Raw genomic sequence first — 19,311 nt, 5'->3', positions numbered from 1 at the left:
AGAGTAAAATAACACGAAGAGGTTGCATACACTGGAGTGTGTCTAAAAGCAGACAAATGCGAAACGACAGAAATGTAACAAAGTACATACAACAGCGGCCAAATCGGAAAATATAAGCGAACTCTTTTAAACTGTATAGATACTTACACATACATTTACATATAAGGATATATAGCGGAAAGAAAGCCGAAAGCGGAAAGAAAGCCGGTAGAACGCTTATGTACTTATATATATGCTGTGTCAAATATATATAATGTACAAGGAAAAAGAATATGGCGCGAACACGACACTTGCACAAAATGTATGGAGGAAAAAAAGAGTGTTACTTATCTTGAAAACCAATGCTATTGCTGGGGTCGAGCGAATTCAATCCTATATCCGGCTCGAAGGACCAAAATGTGTAGGGGCGTCTTCAGATAAATAAATCAACACTTTAGAAATTCGAACTTTACAATTATTTTATTGCACTTGGAAAATGCACTTGTTGTGCCGAGAATAGAAACATATGATAATAGGGAAAAGCACTAAAAGAGGGCAGGGTGACCAGCATGAGGATAAACTAGATCAGTGTGACTGCGCGTGTGACAAGGTCACACGCACAGTATACTAACTTTGTCACTATCGATATCAATCGATCGCGACCACACTGTCAGCTGTTTTGAGTGGTCACACCTGCCATCATCTGGCATCGACAGTGACAAACGACATCAATCCAAACATGTGGATGCAGATCCGGATGATAATTTGAATGCCGCTAAATGAAGTTGTTATCGATCGTGGACCATCCCCGTAATTAAGCAATATCGATCTGTTTCTGGATGGTAAGTACATTACATCGGTTCAGGGTGATGGTCTCATTGTTTCGACACCCACGGGCAGTACAGCTTATGCAGTGGCCACTGGAGCTTCAATGATTCATCCCTCTGTGCCTGCGATAATGGTAACGCCAATCTGCCCACATTCGCTGAGCTCCCGACCCATTGTGGTACCTGCTGGTGTGGAGTTGAAGATTTCAGTTTCGCCCGAGAGTCGCAATACTTCCTGGGTCAGTTTTGATGGCCGCAATCGTCAAGAGCTCTTTCATGGTGACAGTCTGCAAGTCACCACCTCTATTTATCCAATGCCAAGTATTTGCGCACAAGATCAAATTTCCGACTGGTTCGCATTGCTGGCCGATGGACTTCATTGGAATGTACGAAAGCGTCAAAAATGCCTTGATGAGCCAGTGTATAAGTCTTAGTTTTAGATAAACTGTGCAATTGTTGCAGTTAGTTTGTAAATATGTTATAGTAAAATATAACATTTGAAAATGTGAACATCCATCGTCATCTATTAAATGAATAATAAACTTTTAATGGTTTAGAAGCCATACAATGCAAATTGCCTCTTATTTATCATTGCAGTCCAGCACGGATACGACCTTAGAGGTGTTCAGGCATAATCCAACGAACGTAGCGTCATATCACTGTTCCCTCGAAAAGTATTGTGCCATTGGTCCGTACCTGCGGTTTCTCTTGTACTACGCAGGAATACTGGCGCAACAACGTTTTGTCATTAGTAGGGTAAAACTAACCTGTCTCATGACGGTCTAAACCCAGCTCACGTTCCCTTGCATTGGTGAACAATCCAACGCTTGGTGAATTTTGCTTCACAATGATAGGAAGAGCCGACATCGAAGGATCAAAAGCGACGTCGCTATGAACGCTTGGCCGCCACAAGCCAGTTATGCCTATGGTAACTTTTCTTTGCTGTCCCTGTGTGTACTGAACACCGAGATCAAGTCAGCATTTGCCCTTTTGCTCTATGTGTGGTTTCTGTCCGCAGTGAGCTGGCCTTGGGACACCTCCGTTATTATTTGAGATATGTACCGCCCCAGTCAAACTCCCTACCTGGCAATGTCCTTGAATTGGATCATACCTGAGTAATTGGAGTTATACCAAATTTTAAATTTAAGAATACATAAATGCACTCTCTCATTAATGAATTTGTTTACGATTATATAACAAACTCGTGATACTTTGATCAAGAAGCTTGCATCAAAACCCAATACCATAAAATATAATAAATATATCCGTATAATAGCTAGGAAATGATACACGTTCCATTTAATAAACTAACATAAGTAAGGAAACAATAAGACTAGTGGTATTTCATTGTCGATACTAAACCGAAATTTAATATCTCCTACTTATTTTGCACCTATTATGTCTCCTTACACTGCCAGATTAGAGTCAAGCTCAAAAGGGTCTTTTTCCCCGCTAATTATTCCAAGCCCGTTCCCTTGGCTGTGGTTTCGCTAGATAGTAGATAGGGACATATATACTCGAGTGTTTAACGTAAGCACCTGCCACGTTGGCTTAATCTCCCGAAGCCCGAGCTCAGGGATACAATTTAAGCGTTGATCAACGCCCCCGTGAAGCAGTTCACAGGTTCACATTGATAAGCCAACTGTTTGGATCAGCTCAACCTCCTGTGTGGGGAGCGAGGCCCATATAAAACCATCTCCGATCTATGGTATCACGGCAACCGGATGTATTACGCAACTCCACGTCGAGCACTCCACTCTCTCCGCATTTGGATGGTAAACCACAGCCACCACGATACTCCCGGAGGGCGGTAACCCAATGACCCCTTTCGCCGCTCATATTCGCTGCTCCCGAAACCACATCGGTCGAGCACCCGGAGGACACCACGAGGAGGCCACATTTTAGTATGGCCTATGAGTCGACTTGATCTGTCTAAAATGAACCATTGCCATTGCTGAAAAATGAACCATTATTCCCTTCTGCAGACCCATTTATCCTCCCCAAGTCCGTGCCAGTTCTGAATTGATTGTTAATGGATAATAGTTATAATTTAAAATAAGTAACTGGTTGCCCAACTAGTATTCTTAAAACTTTAGCAAGAAAGTTGTACAATTGGCTACGTAACTAAACTATCCGGGGAACAAGAAATTACCATAAATGATAGAAACTCTACTTACCCAGATTGAGCACATAAACTATGTTATTGTTTCCCAATCAAGCCCGACTATCTCAATCTTCAGAGCCAATCCTTATCCCGAAGTTACGGATCTAATTGCCGACTTCCCTTACCTACATTATTCTATCTACTCTTCACATTCCGGATATTGGTACGGCCTGTTGAGAAGTTTGCGTGTCCCCACCATAAATTTTCAAGGTCCGAGGAGAAAATATCGGCACAACAGTCATGCTCTTCTAGCGCATCTACCATATCTCTCTGTGAAAGACTTCCATGGTAGTAGGGCTATAAAACAGAAAAGAAAACTCTTCCGATATTTCTCGACGGCTTCCTTATGGTCGTTCCTGTTGCCAGGATGACCACGAGGCCCATATTTAATAACAAACGGATACTCAACGGGTTACGGAATTGGAACCGTATTCCCTTTCATTAAAAATTATTCAAGTTTTTAGTTATGACAAAATATAAATTTTAGTTACTTTTTTACTTGAAACAGACAATTGAGCTAAGAGTTGCTCTTATAGTACACACACAGAATATATCACTTGGAAAAATGAAAAGGGTAGGGTATGTCGAGTGCGACTACCGCTGCCCTGCCAATCTATTACTTCACTCACAGAAGTACTTGTGCACGCTGTTACAGCATGCAAATCAGTATGTACGGATGTAAGTATGTATGTCTGCACTGCGCTGCCAAACGTTTGAGCAGGCGAAGTGCACGTATGTATGTATTCGGAGAGAGAGCAAGTGATGCTGCAAGCCGGTGCGCTTGCGGACAAGAGGGAGTGCACAAAGTATGTGTATATGTATGTAAGTTAAGGCCAGACATTCCACAAAGTCGGTTGCCATGAACCTTTCTCATGCCCGACGACACGTGCGCTGCGTCGGCACTTTTAGTCCAGCAACACTTGCGCAACTCAAGTGCAATGCCTAGACTTTTCCGGCCATCCGTGGGATCGCTGGATCAGCACCTCAACCAAGGTGCATTGCGCGCACCACGCGCAACTCCAAGGGACACCCGACACCAGCGGCTACAGCGACAACGGCAGCGACAACGGCAACGACAACGGAAGCGACAACGGCAACAGCGGCGGCAGCAGCGACAACAGCAGCGGCAGCGGCAGCAGCAGCAGCGGTTTCTTAACATAATGTAGATTATTTAAGAGTTAGTTCTAATCAAACCTTCAATTAAAAACACTTGCTTTTTAAAACCAAACTACCCAGTTTGTTAATTGGCGCCCGAGCAGGGACCCGCGATTAGTATCCTTCGAAAAAGATCCTTTGCATCGCTTAAAAAGTACCTCTACAAGAGCTACAACGCGAAGTGCAAAATAGTGAGTTAAAACTTCACCCGCGTTCGATCAATAGAAGGAAAATTGCCGGTCCCAAACACTACCGCCGACAAGTCGGTACCGCGTTAACCTTAGTGCACCAAGTGGATCCCAAGTCACCTACGCACCGCCGCTTCGCCGCACCGCCGCGGGATAAAAGGAACACTACACCGTGCCAGCGCGGGAGACTCGCCGGAATGATTTTTATTCGTAAGCATAGAAGATTAAGATCAAATGTTAAAAGAAAACAAACACAAACAAAGTGAACAAATTTAAAACAAACAAAACAAAAACATATTCTACCAATTTAAAGAAAAAAAAAAGAAAATAAAAACATAATACAAGTTTAAGCACAAAAGATATGAAAATAATATAAGTTCTCAATTCATAATTTACACTTTACAATTTACATTTCATAATTTACACCATACAATTTACAATTTTTATTCACAATACAAACCGAACAAAGAGCGTTCAAATCATAAAACAAAAATAAAAGTGAAACAACGTAAAAATTAAAACAATAAACACACTGCTAATCACAGTATAACATTCTCCAATTCTGCGATGCCTACGGGACCCTCCAGGATAGAAGGAGCAACCCAGCTACTGGGTTTAGCACAATAAAAACATAAAAAGAATCTTTAATCCATTTAAATCATTTCATTACTTCATACAAACTCTAAACTGTCACAATAGTGTTTGTCCTCCCATCTTTCATAAAACATCTAACAATAATAACATGCAAGACGAATTATCTGACGCAATGGCAGGAATTTGCTTAGGTAGTGCAGGACCCAGTCGTCCTAGAACCTCCCAACCTTTAGCTAGTACCCCGATTATAACACCGGAGCTTGAACAAGTAATAGCATCTATGATCGATGCTAGAAGGGATGAATTAATAGAAGCAGAAGTTGAAGAACAATTCACCGATATCCCATATGTTCCACCACCAAGGGGTCAGGAGTTCGAGAAGATTCCAGAAGTAGCCAAACTAATCAAAAACTTTTCAGGGGAACAAACCAAATTTGCCTCCTGGAAGAAGAGTGTAGACAGAGTAATGGAACTATTTACAGGTCACGAGAATACACACAAGTTCTATGTAATGACTCTAGCCATACGAGAAAGAATCATAGGTGAGGCAGAAACAGTACTAGACGCTCATAACACACCACTAAATTGGAAGGCTATGTCCAAATGTCTGACTGCAGAATATGGTGATGAACGAGATCTTAAAACTCTGGAATACGAGCTGTTCTCGCTAAGACAAGATCGTATGTTGATTACGGAATTCTACAAAGAGGTCTATAACCAACTATCTCTGATTCTCAACAAGGTAGCTGTCCAAGAAAACACTCCAGATGCCGTTCGAGCTTTGACTACTAGTTATAGAGGCAAAGCTCTTGACACGTTCGTTCGAGGTCTTAATGGAGACCTGCCACGCTTACTGGCTATCAAAGAGCCTAGGGACCTTAGTCATGCACTTTATCTGTGTAATCTACTCCATAATCAAGAACATAGAAATAAATTCTCAACCAAAATAAGGCCACCTCCTATTCCACCCAAGCAATTCCCGAATCAAACGTTCACCAGACAACAGCCAGTGAGAACGTACAACAACAATCAAGGCCAATTCAATCAAAGCCAATTCAAAAATTTCGACCAAAAATTCCATTATGCACCAAAACCAATCGTTTATCAACCCCAACAACAATACGTACCACAACAATTTTATGCACCCAGACAAACTTATGCAGCGCCTCCGCGCCCCTAGCTCCAAAACAACAACCAAGACCAGAACCAATGGAAGTTGACAGTTCCATTCGATCAGCCAAGATCAACTACATGAATCGCCCACAAGCAAACAACTTTGTTTGGCAAACGTCCACCCCACTTTCTGGTCCACCACCAAAAATAATAATAATAATACAGGTGAACCAATCGAACAAATTTTCGAAGAGCAAAACGACTTTTATAACCAGGTTGAAGAAGAGGCAGCCCCAGATGCACAGTACACAGATGAACAAAATTACTTCGCTGTTATAGACTCAGAATTGTATGACTCAGCAGAATATCCGCAATATGATCCAGAAATTGAAATAACAGAATTGTCAGATGTGAATTTTTTAGCTTAAATCGTTCCTCTCTACCATATTTTCAATGTAGAACAAGGAACGGAAATCAACTCAACTTTTAATCGATACAGGTTCAAATCAGAATTACATACAACCTTCATTAGTAGATAATCCCAAATCAAATAAAGAAACATTTTTGCAAACTCCATAGGAGGACAAATTGCTATCACACACCATACGTTTTAAACATGTTCGGTCTTAATGATATCCCAATAAGATTTTTCATTTTACCTACTCTCAAAACTTTCCATGGCATTTTAGGTAATGATACCATGAAACAACTCAACGTCGTTATTGATATAAGAAATGACATCTTAAAGGTAAATGGCGACAGACAAATTCGTATAAAGCAATTACAAACTCAGTCCGTCAACAACATAAAAGTACGAACGGATCACATGTCCGAGAACCAGAAAACAATTATAAACACTCTGTCGCATACTTTCAAATCACTTTTGCTGAGCCAGACCAAAAACTGACCTACACCACTAACGTAATAGGAGAAATAAGAACATCTTCAGACGTCCCAATTTATACAAAACATTATCCATACCCTGTGTCTTTAAAGCAGGAAGTCGGAAAACAACTTAAAAAATGTTAGACGATGGTATAATCAGACCTTCTAGATCCCCGTACAATGCCCCAGTTTGGGTTGTACCAAAGAAAGCAGACGCTTCGGGAAAGAGAAAATACAGAATTGTAATTGATTACCGTAAGCTAAACGCCGAAACAATTTCTGACCGATATCCAATGCCTGAGATAGGAGAAATCATCGCGCAGTTAGGGAGCAACAAGTTCTTCACAGACAGCATTCGCAGTCAATGGAGGAAAGTTCGAGTTCACTCGCCTTCCCTTCGGACTTAAAATTCACCATCCATCTTCCAAAGAGCTCTAGACGACATTCTAAGAGATCATATCGGGAAGATCTGTTATGTTTATATAGATGACATAATCATCTTTAGCAAAACAGAGGAGGAACATGCAAACCATTTAGGACAAGTCTTTTAACGCTGCAAAGCGCGAACATGAAAGTCCAAATGGATAAGTGTGAATTTTTCAAGAAAGAAGTCAATTTCTTAGGCTTTACAATTTCAGACAAAGGCGTAAAACTAATTCAGAAAAAGTAAAAGCAATTTCCGAATTCCCTACTCCTACTTCTCTCATAAGGGATTATGCTACTTAGGGAGAATCCGGTAGAACGTCAACGAAAACATCAGAAAAGTAAAGATTCACTTAGATAACGAAGCGGTCGAAGCTTTCAGTAAGATCAAAAATACACTTAGCTCAGATGACGTTATGTTAAGTTGTCTAAACTTTGCGAAAGATTTCCATCTGATCACAGATGCGTCCAATTTGCAATTGGAGCAGTGCTTGAGCAAGAAAATAGACCAATTACGTTTATATCTCGCACCCTGTCAAAGACAGAAGAGAACTATGCAACAAACGAAAAGGAAATGTTGGCTATCGTATGGGCTTTACAAAGTTTAAGAACATACCTCTACGGTTCCGCAAAAGTAATAATTTACACAGACCACCAGCCCCTTACTTTCGCATTGAGCAACAAGAATCATAACGGAAAGCTTAAACGTTGGAAAAGCTATCTGGAAGAATTTAACTACGAGTTAAAATATAAACCAGGTACATCTAATGTGGTAGCAGACGCCTTATCTAGAATCCCTGTAAGAAATGAAGTCAACACCCTATCGTCTTCATCAACAATTCATAGCGACGAAAGCTCGTCCCACAATCTCATCTACTCAGTAGAAAGTCCGATTGACGTTTTTAAAAATCAACTAACTCTCTATATAAATGATACACTCTCGTACAAATTTGAAATTCCTTTTCCCGGATTCCATTATCACATTGTATCAAGACCTGAATACACCGAAGCTGATTTGATAGAAATCATTAAGGCCAGGTTAGACCCGAAATTATTAAACGGAATATTCACTTCCAAAAATATAATGGGGAAAATTCAAAATATCTACCCATTACACTTCAGCTCATACAAAATTAGATTCACCCAAAACCAAGTACTAGACGAAACCTCTGAATCCAAACAAAATGATTTGATAGCTTCAGAACACAAAAGAGCATACCGCAATGCTAAAGAGAATAAAGAACAAATTTTAAAGAAATATTTTTCCCACAAATGCAGAAAAAGTTAACGCAATATTTAAAACATGCTTAACATGTAAAGAGTCCTGTCGTATTTGGACACCCACCTAAAGAAGAAATTCAAGCATCTCCTATCCCACAATATCCTGGACAGCTAATTCATATCGATATTTACATTACAGAAAAACAGAGTATTTTGACTGGTCTCGACAAATTTTCCAAATATGCCCAAGTAAAAATACTGAAATCTAGAGCATCTGAAGACATAATGATTCCATTAAGAGAAATGCTAATACCTTTCGGAATTCCTAAAGGAGTAGTAATGGATAATGAAAGAGCTCTAAATTCAGCAGCCATAAAGTTTATGTTAGAGAATCAACTCAATATTTCAGTCTACACGACACCCCCATACTCTTCAACCAGCAATGGACAAGTAGAACGATTTCACTCCAGAAATTATGAGATGTCTCAAAAAGACTTCGAGGAACTTACATTTTCAGACTTATTATTCAAAGCAGTTCAGGAATACAATCAAACCATTCACTCAGTTGTAAAAGAAAAACCCACTGAAATATTTTTTAGAAGTAACATCCCGGATAGCCCAGAATCATTAGAAAAAAGAGAGAAGAAATTAGAGCCAAAATTCAGAAAAACAAACAGCAGATTTAAATTACCACACAAAAATAAAGAAACGCCCAAGTCATACGACCCAGGTGAAGAGGTCTACGTAAAAATCAACAAGAGACTAGGATCTAAAACTACGACCAAATATAAAAAAAATAGTAGCCGAAAATAGAAACTCTACAATAAAACAAAATCAGGAAAAATAGTACACAAAAATAATTTAAAAACCTGAATTACCTTTGCAGATTACTTTTCATACCATCATGCCTTGGAACGGCAACAATTCTAGATTATTCCAACTCACAAATGATAACGATTAAAATCGTTCCCGCAGCTATCCAAAACAGCACCTTCAAAATAATCCACGTATTAACATAAAAAATATGAGGATGCCTTAGAATCTTTTGAACAATCCATCAACTCTTCATTACTAAATCACCTCACCCCATTCATGAACTTCAAGCTTTCACAAATTAAAGATGACTTGAACAGATTAAAACCGAGAAATACGAGAGGAAAAAGAGCAATAGCAATGCTCGGAACAGCATGGAAATGGTTAGCTGGAAATCCAGACCAGCATGACCACGAAATAATTATAAGCAAAATTAACGAACAACTAGAAAATAATAATAAGCAAGTTATAATAAATAGAATATTTGGCGAAAAAATTAAAGAAATCAAAGAACGTACTAATGCAATTTTAAAAATAACCAACGAAAGCGAAGCAGTAAATAACGTAGAAACAGAAATCTTAAAATACAAGCTCAAAATTCTTAAAGAAGAATTAACAAACATGATTTATGCAATAAATTGGGCCAAAACGAACACAATTAATTCTTTTCTTCTGTCCAGCTCAGAAATTCAAGTCATTGAAAGGTTGGTGAAAAATTCCGACAATTTGTTTAGAAATATTGAAGAATTAATTGAGTTCGCTAAAGTTAAAGTAGCATCAAACGGTAAAGATATTCTTTACATTATCAGTTTGCCTATAATAGAAAAAACTTATGGCAAAAATCTTGTTAAAACCCATAAAAAGGAAAATTTATAAATAAAACTAAATTTAATTCAATTGTCCAATGCGACAAAATAAATTTTGGAATTAGAGAGGTTTGCGAAACTATTAACGATAAGACCATCTGCAAAAAGACAACCTAGTTGATTTAAGCAACAACACCTGCGAAACACCACTCCTCCAAATGAGACAACCACACTGCATGCAGATTAACAGCCAACACATACCGGAACACGAGAAAATCTTCCCCGGAACTATACTTCTGAATGACTTCAATGGGACAGTCACGATCGAAGAGGAAAGCCTACAACTACACGGCACATACCTTATCCAAGCGAGCAACACAACGATAAGAGTCAAGGATACGTTGTACACGACAAAGGAGTTTGTAAACGTCGATCCACTCCCACCTCTATTTCAAGTTATCGGCAACAGAAGTGAAGTCCAAGAAGTCCTTTCGTTAGAAATGGTGAAAGAACTGAATTACAATAACACAGCAAAATTGAAACTGATGACGGAGAATCAGAAGTCAGCAACAACCACCAACACTAGCATCTACATCATCATAATGCTAGCCATAATCATATTGGCGACCAGATCACTGAGACCAAGAACTACAAAAGTCGACATAATACCGGTAAACAACGCATCAGTCAACCAAAATCAATCTCAATCAGCGACCGAGGACGTTCGCGCTTAAAGGGGAAGAGCTAAGGCCAGACATTCCACAAAGTCGGTTGCCATGAACCTTTCTCATGCCCGACGACACGTGCGCTGCGTCGGCACTTTTAGACCAGCAACACTTGCGCAACTCAAGTGCAATGCCTAGACTTTTCCGGCCATCCGTGGGATCGCTGGATCAGCACCTCAACCAAGGTGCATTGCGCGCACCACGCGCAACTCCAAGGGACACCCGACACCAGCGGCTACAGCGACAACGGCAGCGACAACGGAAGCGACAACGGCAACAGCGGCGGCAGCAGCGACAACAGCAGCGGCAGCAGCAGCAGCGGTTTCTTAACATAATGTAGATTGTTTAAGAGTTAGTTCTAATCAAACCTTCAATTAAAAACACTTGCTTTTTAAAACCAAACTACCTAGTTTGTTAATTTGTATGTCGGCGATTATCGCGACATACAAATGTACATACATATTATATGTATGTAAAAACGAACAAAATTAAATGAAATAAGAAATGCTTGTACACACAGCTTGCCGACGGCATTTTGCAGATCTAGCGCCGAGACCTTGCAAAAGCTCGGCTCTGTGGTGGGGAGTTGTGGGAGAGAGAGAAGTTGAGCGCAATGGATCTTGAGTGCTCACCTACAACTCACCTACAATGCGCTCGCTTCAACACTATATTATAGTTTTCTTTAATTTTTACCATCTAATCTTTAGTTTTAAGTGCCCTTCTAGAAAAGACAAAATAGTGAATACGAAATAAGCTAAAGTGGTTTTCCTTAAAAAAAAAAATATTCAAGAAAATTGAAGTGAAAACGAGAAAAGCTGAATCGGTGCGAATATAAAAAGAAATTTTTTATTTTTTTTTTTTTATTTTGTGTGAAAAAATTTTTCTAAACAATTGGCTATCAATTTATTTAAATGCTCATTCTCGTATAAAGGTCATATTTCTTGAAAATACTAAGGTGATAAATTCTTTTCAGCAAGCCTAAGCAGAGATCGATCTCTCGCCGATGTAAATGCAGTGAGGTGTTTATTTGTACATAAACATTGAAAATTTTTCATTAATTTATATGACATCTCCTACTAATTGAACCAACCAAAGCCGACCTAACAAGAATTTATATTTAAATAATTTATTAGCGCAAATTTATATAACTAACATAACACGCAAACTAAACTCAATTTGTAGTATCCCAAAATTCAACTCATTAAGAATTTAATTTTGGTTTATGGCATGATTACATATATAACCTCATAATTTAATATTTTTATTACTTTAATTTTTCCTCACATTGTTATTATAATAATTTTTGTTTATTTTATAAGTTTAGATTTATAAATTAAATTAGTTGAAATTATGGTCTATTTTCGCTCATTTTGCTTATATAATCAATCGGTCTGCGTTGAAACTCGAAACTGGAGATAATGTTAAAAATCTTAATAATTTTAGTCAAATTTTGTTTTCTTTAAGTACGAATTAAACTGAATCATGAAATCCTGATTATTATGTTTGAACAGAGCTGATGTCTACCCGGATGTAGGGTATCAAAGGGATCATCAGAGCAATGCTCTAGCGGGCGGTGATCATAGGTAGGGTGGGCAATTCACAAGCACAACAACATTTATGGCTTGTTAAAAAAATTTAGTCATATCTCTGTCTGTCCGTATTTCTTTATTTCCGAATTTATTCTTCGAATTCTACCGGTCTAGTCATCTGTTCCTTCTATTTGTCGCAAGCACGCTCAATTCTAGATTTAATAATAGTAATGTGTGGTAAGTGATTGAGTCCGTCCAAGCAAGACCACCACCCCAAGCCGACGAGCAGAAGCCGGAGAGCCGCTAGAACAGACTCTCCGATTTTTGAACACTACAGTTATAATTCATTATTAAAGAAAATTGAGACTCACAGAGAATAAATTCAAAAATTCTTTTCTATTTCTTTCAAAAACTTTTTTTTTATTTCTACACTTGCAAAAATATTCATTGAGTTTTATTTTCTCCTGGAATACAGTTGTATGGATAGTCAGTATTCATAGCTGTCCGGACAATTGATATGCAAGCGAACATTTCCTAATATTAGAACCTGGCCCAGTTTGAAGCACCAAGTCATTGAATTAGCCACCATTTTTAAATAGAAAACGTGTACATACTGAACTGTAGGGAATATCGAGGCATTACTTGCGAGAGATGCTCGATCCAGAAAAAGTTGTTACGATTTATATTTGTTTCCTTCTCCGTGGCATTTTACTTCTCTCAGTCGCGACCTGGAAAACGGTGCTGGCTTAGAAAAGGCCACCGGCCAAGGCCGATTTAAAGAAAGTAACCGCTTCCCTTGGGATAGATTCCAATCTTACTGGAATTTAATCCTACAATTTTATTATTTTCGAGAAGACTAATAAATAACGATACCCTACGATGGGTGACATCCAGCAAAAGTTCAGTTTTAGAATTTTTCAAAAATATCTTAGAAAAAAAAAGTTGAGTTTGGTTTATTTTCCTCTTTATGATATTATATATTTGGTGATATTTTGATTTTATTATTTTATTTTTTTGTTTGGGTTGCAATCGTGATAAAGTTTGGTTAAACCAGAATATTTCCGAATAGCTTCTTGGTTAACGATTGTATTGGGCTAAGTGCACAAAATGGTGTTAGATCGTTCTCCGGAAAGAGGAGCCGAAGGAAGCTCTGTTTTAGTGTGTCCGATTTGTGACAGGAAAATTAATGCTACGGAGGTATGTCGAGCAGCATGCTCCCATGAATTTCACAAGCGGTGCATAGAAGCGCATTGGAAGAAAAGCGCGCAATGTCCGATTTGTAAGGTGGTTTGTAGGCCAAAGGCGGCACAACCAGTAGAAAGTCAGGATCGACTAACTCGAAGTCAATCCAGAATCGGAAAAACATGGATAGTGAGCAACAAGTATCCGAGGAATTGGTGTCAACCTCAGGATTCATTGCAAATGCAAATGAGAGGGTGAGAACAATTCAAGCGGCATTTCGGCTAGTGCTATCACGCTGCTAGCTATGGGCGTAGATTGCTCAGTACTCTGTCTGAAAAGATGGCAGAGCTAGTGCACACGCTGGTAGTGGAGAATATAATGAGAGGGTTAGGATCACAAAACTCTAACGTAGTTAACGTTCAAAGTGGGCCATCAATTCACAGTCATTAGAAACTGAATATAATAGGGCCGCTACAGCAGAGACTGTTTCAGGTCGTGCACCTATCTTTTAGAGTCTCCAGTTTCGCAACGTAGCGCATCATCCGATTTATCTAACCGACCCGCTAAAGTAGTGCAAATACTTAATGGTTGGAAGATTGAGTATTCGGGGAGAGGAATGTCCGTGGACAATTTTATTTATCGTGTCGAAGCTCTTACAAGAGAAACGTTAGCTAGAAAGAACGCTAGTGTCCTGTTTGAAGGAAAGCCAATGAGTTCTATTGGCGTTACCACAAAACTCATGGCGAGGTCTGTTGGGATAGTTTCTGCACGGCTTTACGGCTACAGTTCCGACAAAGTAAGGAGCACCAAGCAAAAGCCCAATGAGACTCTTGATTTCTTCTACGATAGGATATCGGAGCTCATGGATCAGCTTGAACAGCCGTGGTCTTCTTTTAAATTTGTAAGAGTCCTTCGAAATAATCTTCGTCCGGAAATAAGGCACGAAATTCTAAATCTCAACATAAAAGCTGTGACCGAGTTGAGAGAGATTTTTCGGAGGCGCGAAGCCTTTTGTCAGATGTGAAACTCGGTCAAGGATATGGAAGAAGCACTCCGTTGAAGCGCGAAGTTTCTGAGTTTGCGACAGAGTCTAAGTTTCAAGAAGAAACTGAGTCTGAGAGCGAGAAAGAGGTAGAGGCTTTCTTCCCAAAAGAAGACCTCGAGTGCCGGCCGGAACCAAGCGACGATGACCAACAAATAGTCGAAGAAGTTATCGTCGACCCTATTCAGACTACAGACGAGTTATCAGAAAATGCAAGTCTTTGGCTTCATAATAAAATTAAAAATTAAATAATATTGATATCCCGGGCGGGAAACGAATCAAAGCATTCTCGCGGAGAGTGCAGGAATACCAGTTTGGTCTGGATTATATTAACTCTCGTACTACATTATTAAGAGATCCTCGACATTTTATACCCATTCGAGTATTAAGTCGAACTGTCTTCGGCTTATTAGACAGGCGCCTCGATAAGTTGTTTTGGGGGCATGTTAGCTACCGAAGTGATAAAGAACCATAAGTACAAAACAATCAAGGGAAACGCGTTAATAGCAGATGGAAGATCCCAGCAGATAGTGGGGCATTTAGAGATCGAGATAGAGTATAATAGTGTTAAAAGAATGCTGAAAATATATGTGGTCCCTTCACTAAGCTATGATCTACTGCCAAAAGGCTTATGTATTTCTGAGTTGGAGTCTGCGGACACTAACAGCAAAAATGAAGTCGACCAGCATAAGTTATTCGAAATAGATCAATCAAACTACGTTCCGTAATCAGTTGTTTTCCGTCTTTTGCCAAAGAAGGTCTAGGGCGAACTAATTTAGTTACACATAGACGTAGGTACGGCCAAGCCTGTTAAGCAACGTCATTTCCCTATGTACGCGGAGATAGACAGGATGTTGCAGCTCAACGTAATTGAAGAGTCTGAAAGCGCCTGGTCGTCCCCAATCGTCATGGTGACGAAGCCCGGAAAAGTAAGAATTTGTCTCGATTGCCGGAAGGTGAACAGCTTCACCGAGAAGGATGCTTATCCTCTTCCGCAAATCAGCGGAATTCTTAGTCGCTTGCCGAAAGCCAAATTTATATCCAGTTTGGATCTGAAAGATGCCTATTGGCAAGTCCCGTTAGATGTTGCATCTCGCGATAAAACGGCTTTCACGATTCCTGGTCGACTACTTTATCAATTTAAAGTTATGCCTTTCGGGCTGTGTAACGCGACAAGTACGATGTCCCGCTTGATGGACAAGATGGTGCCAGCGCATCTTAGAAATGAGGTGTTTATTTATTTAGACGACTTATTAATAGTCTCTGCAACTTTTGAGAGACATCTAGAAGTTCTGAGGGAGTTAGCCTTACAATTGAAGCTTGCAGGGTTGACAATTAATGTGGGCAAAAGCCACTTCTCCATGCGCCGGGTAAAGTACTTAGGTCACATCATTGGAGACGGTGGGATTCGTACCGATCCTGATAAGGTGGAGGCAATAACAAATTTCCCTTGCCACGGAGTTTGCGGGGACTACGGAGCTTCATGCTTCATCGGTTGCTGCTCCGTTGATTTAATGACTACAAAGCGGAAGTTTAGCTTGACAGAGGAGGCCATAAAAGCTTTTGAGGCACTAAAGAAGTGTCTCAGTGGAAGGAGACGAGCGTCCTATTGCATTTATCTCAAAGAAATTAAACAAAGCTTAGCGCAACTATACTGTTACCGAGCAAGAGTGTCTGGCCGCGATAGTGGCTTTTGAAGGTTTTAGGGCATATGTCGAAGGACTGGAGCTTAAAATCATCACTGATCATGCCTCATTGAAATGATTGATGTCTAACCATGACTTGAGTTCATGGGAAGGGTTTCTGGTGACTTAAATTCTGAACATTTAAAGTCCTTAGAGTACGTGAAACTGGTTCAGAAAGTAAGTGCGAATCAAAATAATTTTCCTGATCTAAAACCAATAGCGGGTACCTTTATCGAAAAGCCGAACATTTGACGGGAGAGCTAGTCCATGACGAATTTGCATGGAAACTCTGGATCCCTAAAGGATTAGTTCCAGAAGTGCTTTCAAGAGCGCACGATAATCCGTTGGCCTCCCATGGTGGGATACACAAAACCATAGAAAGGGTGAGACGGTATTACTTCTGGCCTGATGTAAAGGCATACATTAATTCATGTCAGGTTTGCAAATCGACGAAAACTCCAAATCACTTGTTACGACCGCCACTAGGTAAAGCTCCGGACAGTCAGCGGTTTTTCCGACGTCTTTTGTAGACTTTCTAGGCCCATACTCTAGGTCTCGAAGTGGAAACATTGGCATTTTTATAGTTTTTGATCATTTCACCAAACTCGTATTTCTGAAGGCAGAACGGAAAATCGATCGTGATAAAATATTTAGAGGGAGAGTTACTTATGACTTTTGGAACTCCCGAGACTATCGTATCGGACAACGGGTCACAATTTCGTTCTCACACATTCCAGATATTAATGCAACAATATGGGATTAGTCATACACTCACCGCTGTGCATTCGCTAATGCCTCGGAGCGTGTAAACCGTTCGGTAATCTCAGCTATCCGAGCCTATATCCGTCCGGATCAGAAAGATTGGGCGAGCATTTGAATAAAATTAGTTGTGCGTTGAGATCCTCGGTGCATGATAGTATAGGTACGTCCCCATATTACATGGTGTTTGGGCAGCATATGATTACCTCGAAGTCAACGTACTCTCTTTTAAGGAAGTTGAACTTGTTGGACGATCGTTCATTAAAGTTCGATCGCCCGGATTCGTTTGAGATTGTGCGAAAAAGGCATGTAAGCGAGTTCTAGAAAAGCACCAAGAAAATGAAAAGATATACAATCTACCATCCCGAGTAGTATCTTTCACAGAAGGCCAGGAAGTATATAGGAGGAATTTTAAACAAAGTTGTTTTAAAACTGTGTACAACGCCAAATTTGGATCATCCTTCGTAAAAGCCAGAGTCTGAAGAAAAGTAGGAAATGCTTATTACGAGTTAGAAGACTTACAGGGATTATTAGTCGGTACGTACCACGCTAAGGACATTCGTCAGTAACCCGTCTTCAGTCGTTATCAGTCTAGGGTACTATTGAGATTATACCCTAGCCTGATTTTTCCTGGGGGCTTTGTAGCGGCGACTGAAGAGTTAAAACAAAACAAATAAAGAAATGCTATTGCAATATCAGATGTTTCAGGGACGCTTAGAAATTGCAATATCAGCTGCAACAAGCCTGCTTAGAAATTGCGAGATCAGCTGTAGCAGGGATGTTTAGAAATTGCAATATCAGCTGCATCAGGGTTGCTTATAAATTGCAAAATCAGCTGTAGCAGGGATGTTTAGAAATTGCAATATCAGCTGCATCAGGGCTGCTTAGAAAAGCTGCAAGGTCAGCTGCACCAGAGATGCTTAGGAAAGCTGTAATATCATCTGTTTTGCATTTCCTGTAACCTAGTGTAATGCACGTTAATTGGTTCACATTCTTTTAGTTCAAAACTGTCATAGAGTGCAGACGCGCTTACGTTCCGTTACGTTCCGTGAAAAAATTTTTTCGGCGTGCAAAGGCGGCAAGTGCTAAGTTGTGTTGTTTGTTCAAAAAGAAAACCTCGTAAGTTTCAGAATATCTGGATGCGTCGGCTTTAGTTCATTTATCCTTATACGCAAATCTAGGATATTTGTTTTGTGCGAGACGGCGAGTGCGAACGGAAAAGAGCGAAAAGAGACAGCCTAATTGGAGTCATTTGTCTGGCTACGGAGCGCCGGCGAAATTATTTTTCTCAATTTTTTCTGTGTCGATCCCACTAGAAGTTGGCAGGTGATTATGGGAAAATTTTTGCTTTGGGTCAGCTCGTTTGCGGCCAACACCAAGCACCCCAGGAGCCCTCCATGTGGAGGCGCCGTGGTTAGAATCGACCAGAGTCCCCTTCAGATAATGTGAGAAGTACAAAATGGCCGCTTCACAATCGCACCTAAACTCAAAAGCGGCGGAAATCTAATCTTTTCTGCCGGAATATCTGCCATATGAAGGTGCCAGGTATTCAAGGGAAACCTGAGGCAGCCGAAGCCTTTCCAGCATGAGGCTGTTAAGCCCAAATCAACGTTGGAAAATTCATCGAAAATTTTATTCCTTTTTGCCAAGCCTGCGGCCCATTTTCGCAACCAATATTTTTTGTATTCTTATTTTTTTGTGTGAAAAATTTCTCGAAACAATTTGCCATCAAATTATTTCAATGCTCATTCTCGTATAAAGGTCATATTTCTTGAAAATACTATGGTGATAAATGTTTTTACAGCAAGCCTAAGCAGAGATCGATCTTTCGCCGATGGATATGCAGTGAGTGGTTTATTTTTACATAAACATTGAAAATTTTTCATTAATTTATATGACATCTCCTACTAATTGAACCAATCAAAACCGACCTATCAAATATTTTTATTTAAATAATTTATTAGCGAAAATTTATATAACTAACGTAATACGCAAACTAAAACCAAATTTGTAATATCCCAAAATTCAACTCATTAAGAATTTAATTTTGGTTTATGGCATGATTACATATATATTTTAATTTTTATATATTTCGCTGATTTTTGGTTCCACGCTTTTACTAACACATAAATTAATAAAGTGGTAATTTAAATAAGGTTTAATAACATCTAAACATAGGAATTGCATATCATAACCTCATAAATTAAAATTTTTATTACTT

The 19,311-nt window shown here is 39.6% G+C and overlaps 1 pseudogene; it reads left to right on the top strand.

Annotated features, from left to right (window-relative positions):
- Positions 1-748: 748 nt before the first annotated feature.
- On the top strand, positions 749-1,921 carry LOC132797884 (NAD kinase-like; annotated as a pseudogene).
- The last annotated feature ends 17,390 nt before the right edge of the window (positions 1,922-19,311 follow it).

The sequence above is a fragment of the Drosophila nasuta genome, unplaced genomic scaffold (genome assembly GCF_023558535.2).
Source record: "Drosophila nasuta strain 15112-1781.00 unplaced genomic scaffold, ASM2355853v1 ctg29_pilon, whole genome shotgun sequence".
In the NCBI taxonomy this organism is placed as follows: Eukaryota; Metazoa; Arthropoda; class Insecta; order Diptera; family Drosophilidae; genus Drosophila; species Drosophila nasuta.
This window is presented reverse-complemented; position numbering and strand designations above follow the sequence as displayed.